A 4,791-nucleotide genomic window follows, 5' to 3' on the forward strand; every position below is an offset into this window, starting at 1 on the left:
AATGATATACTATTATATTATTATTAATGATATACTATTATATTATTATTAATGATATACTATTATATTATTATTAATGATATACTATTATATTAAAGTATATTAGACCTTCTCTAATTATATATAAGGGAAACTATACTATATAGGCTAGATAAAAACCCTTATCCTCCCTCTTTATATAATATAGAATATAAATACATTATAAAGAAAAGGAGAAGTGGCTAGAGTAGCCCTATAGAGGCTTAATAGGGTTATACCAAGACTCTTTAGCCCTAGTATCTAGATCTAGTCTCCCTAGGTATATTAGCTACTATAGAACCCTCGAGTCCTAGGTTCGGCTTCTTAGTAGGTTTAGACACTATATAACTAGGTGCTCTACTATCTCTCTCTCTCCGAGCTATAGGTATAATATAGGGTACTAACCCCTAGGACTTTAGCCTAGAAAAGCAAGTTCTATAGGCTAATAGCCTCTATATAGGCCTATATTAATATAGAGCTTACGGCCTTTATTAGGCCCTATTGCCTCTTAAGGCCCCCTTTAATATAGATTAGATATAGAAGGTCCTTGTCTAATACCCTCTAGAGTCTCTTACCGGCTTTTATTAAATAAATAGTTAGCCTTATATTAAGCCCTAGCTAAGATAGGATATAAAGGCTAGCTAACTAGCTCCTATAATGCCTTATAGATACTCTTATAGTCCTAGTTCTAAATTTACAGGGAATTATAACTAAAGAGGTTAGAGAAGGGATTAAAGAAGCCTTTAAGCCTATTACCTAGCTAACCTAGTTATAATTAGTTATAGCCCTATAATAGAGGGCTATAAGCCCTTATAGAAGAGGCCTATGCTAATATATATATATAACTCTAATAATTACTTTATAATTATAGTAATTTTAAGTAATTATTATAGAATAATTATATTAATAACCTATAGGATTATAGGTTAGGTATTAGAGTACCTAATAGCTAATCGCTTAACAAACCAATTAGGAAATTATTACTATAGTCACGGTAATAAAAGTAATAATATTACTATAATTATAGTAAGAAGAGTATTTATTACAATTATTATAGTAATTAAGAGTAATTATTAAAGATATATATATATATATAGATAGATAGATACTTATTTAAAAAAACGTTTAAAGGTTCTCTAGTAAAGTAACAAAAAGGAATTATTACTCCTAACTATATAAACACTTGCTTAAAGCACTTATTATAATCCTTTTAGCTTTATTAAACCTTATACTATATAATACTCTAGCCTTATAACTATTATAGATAAGCATATAATACTTTATTTAAATACCTTAAGGGAAGAAAAAGGAGAAATTAAGTATAGACTATCAAGAAGGTTACCTCTTATATAATAGGTATATATATTCTAATTAAAGCCTAGTTAGGCTCTAGGTTAGGGCCTAACAAGGTCCTAATTATATGCCCTATAAACGCCTTATAAATATCTTATAGACTAATCATTTATACTTAGATAGGTTAAATAGTTCTAGTTTAGTACTAGGTAGGTCTAGTCTATTACTAGGCAAAGCCTAGTATCGATTAGCCTAGGTAGAGCCTAGGCCTATAATATACCCCCCTCCTTCTTTACTTAGTTACCAGGTAGGTCTCCCTTATATATATACTACTAAGTTATATATAAGGCCTAATATTTATTTAGATTATATATAGGGCTTAGTCTTTATTTAGGTTCTATATAAGGCCTAATCTATATTTAAGTTCTATATAGGGCCTAGTCTTTATTTAGGTCTTATATATATCTTCTTAGACCTACCCTTTAAATACCTATAAATACTCTCTTTCCCTCTCCCCTCTTCTTACTTCTTCCCTCTTTTAACTAACGCTCCCCCTTTATACTTCTTAACTACCCCCTCCCTATCTTATAATATACTACTTTATTACCTATATCTATATAATACTCTAAAATTTTTTTTTAATTTAGAATATTAACTATAATTAGCTTACTTAATAATAATAGTAGTAGTTATTATCCTAGTAGTAATAAGAATAAAGATTATTATATAAGTTTTCCCTTTATTATTTTTAATTATAACTACCCTATATATATATAAGGCCTTAACTAATTACTTGCCTTTAGTATAAGAACTAGAATATTTCCCTTAGTAGGTTCTATTAAAGGTAACTCCTCGAATAAGGAGTTTAAATCACTCCTTAAGAAGGAATAATACTATCTAAACTATATCTATTACCTTTTATATAATAATATTATTATATATATTCCTAGCTATAGTACTTACTATATAACTTACTATATTATCTATAATCCTTATATCTAGGATGTATAGCTTTAGGTAAATAACTCCTACCTATATATAGGTATTTAAAAAATTATATATTACTATAATATAGGTATAGCTCTAATTTTCCTTTACTAGCTAAAGATTATTACTTAATACTATATATTAAGTTATCCTAATACCTAAGTTTTCTATATTATTATATTTATTTATTATAGTCTTAGAGGCTATATAGGCTAATCGTTCCCCTACCTATATTACCTTCTCCCCTACCTAGGCTATAGGCTCCTATTATTATAATAATAACTAGAGACTTATTATTACCCCTATTACCCCTACCTATTATAGTAATATTATCTAGGCTACCCCTGCCCCTACCCCTACCCTATAAGCTAATAGGTAACTTATATATTATATTATAATATAAAATAATAATATATTATATTAGATATAGTATATAAGTAAGAATATATTAACTTTAGTTAATCTTAATATTACCCTTATTACCTATATTTTAGGTATACCCTTATCTACTTCCTAGCCCTACCTATATATATACCTTATATTATATCTATTAACTTTAGCTACTCCTATACCTAGCCTTACTTTACTAACTAAGTATATAATATACCTAATCTATGACTATAAGGAGCCTACCTTCCTAGTACTAACTAATATCCTAGAGGAAGAGGAGGAGGAGGAGTATAAGGATAAGTTTATAGAATAAACGTATAATATATAGGTTATTATACTTATATTTATATTTTTATAATTAGTTAATTAGTATATCTATAATATAGCTATTACCTATTTACCTTAGATACCTACCCTATACCTATAGCCAAGGCCTAAAGAAAAGAGCTCTTGTATCTTGGCGAATACCCTACCAAAACATACGAAACTACTATCGCTAGAAAGCTCTCGAAAAACGCTATCCAACGGTACCGCTTTCAACCGCGCACGAGCCGTTACGGGTGTGTAACAGGCATCGCAAGCGTAGGAACCGGACCTAACCGCAACCGACCATACCTCGCACGCCTATCAAAATTTTTACCATATAGACTACCTAGCGTCCCTAAATATAACGTTGATTTAAAGCCTACTACCAAGCCACCAAGTGGGGAGGCCTATAGCTTCGAACTAATCATAGGGGGGCCTACTATAGGCCTACCCTACCCTAGATATTAAGGAGCTAAGGGGTCTCATCACGTAACTAGTCGACCTTGTACTAAGCCCTAAGCAGGGCAGGGTATAGGATCTTGCTAATAGGCTCTTATAGGGCCTTATAACTACTATTATAGGCCTAGTTCTAAACCTATAGGAACTCGTAGCCAAGGAAGTTAAAAAGGGGCTTAAAGAAGCCCTTAAGGCTACTCCCTGCCCTACCTAGGTATAGGTAGCTATAGGGCTATAATAAGGGGTAATAGGCCTCTAAGGAGGCCTACTATCGGCTAAGGCAATGCCGCTATAGGCCTTATAGGAGGCTATAATATAGAATACAAGCCTATAGGAGGACCTTAAAGCCTAAACCCTAGCTAAGATAGTCTAAGTAGTTAACAGAGCCTCTAGCCGCTAGGGAGCTATTATAGCTAGGAAGCTCCTAAGTAGGGATATAGTAGTAGTCTTTAAGGATAAGGCTACTAAGGATTAGTATTTAGCTAATAAGCGATAGGTGGTTATAACCTTCGGAGAGGAGGCTAGGGAGGTTAGTAGGGCCTATATAGTCCTAGTTAAAGGAGTCTAGAAGGAGGAGCTATAGGGGGTTAGTAAATAAGACTTTAAGGGGGCTATAGGCCTATACTCGATCGAAATAATTAAGTTCTGGCTACTAAAGAGCCTATAAAGGAAGTAGGCCATAGTATTCCTAGGCTTATAGGACCTTGAAGAGGCCTAGAAGGCCTATAATAAGGGTATAGTCTAGGATGCCTAGGTACTAGACTATAAGCCCTACTAGGATGCTCTAGAGCTAAGGTAGTACTATAGGTATTAGAGCTTTAGCTATACCTAATAGTACTATTAGTAGCTAGCTTATTATAGTTATTATAGTATAAAGACCTATAGTAAGGGAAGGAAGACTAGGGAGGCCTAGTACCCTACCTACTCTAGCTAACTCCTTTATAGGTATATAGCCTATAAGGGCCCTTATACCACCTAGTATAGGGGCTACCTAAAGAAAGTCAAAGCCTAGGAGAGGGCTAGGGAAGCCTACTAATATAGACCCTAGACCTTCTAACTACTAGAGTAACTATACTAGAAGGTTGCCTTTGAGTTTAGCAGCTAGCTAGGAGATAATGACCATTACTAAACTAGGGCTAAACGCCCCTATAGGAGGCCTACCCTAGCCTAATAAGCGGTTAGGAGTGCCTTGTTTAATGCCTAATAGACCTATATCTCCTTTTTACAGCCTAGAGCCCCCTCTCTCTTATAACTAGTTAAGGGGGTAATAGCTATAGAGCCTATTACCACTATACCTTTATCTTCTACTCCGGCTACCTTAAATATAAATTAAGGTCCTTT

Source organism: Thermothelomyces heterothallicus (genome assembly GCF_042370625.1).
Source record: "Thermothelomyces heterothallicus CBS 202.75 unplaced genomic scaffold P884_scaffold_1, whole genome shotgun sequence".
In the NCBI taxonomy this organism is placed as follows: Eukaryota; Fungi; Ascomycota; class Sordariomycetes; order Sordariales; family Chaetomiaceae; genus Thermothelomyces; species Thermothelomyces heterothallicus.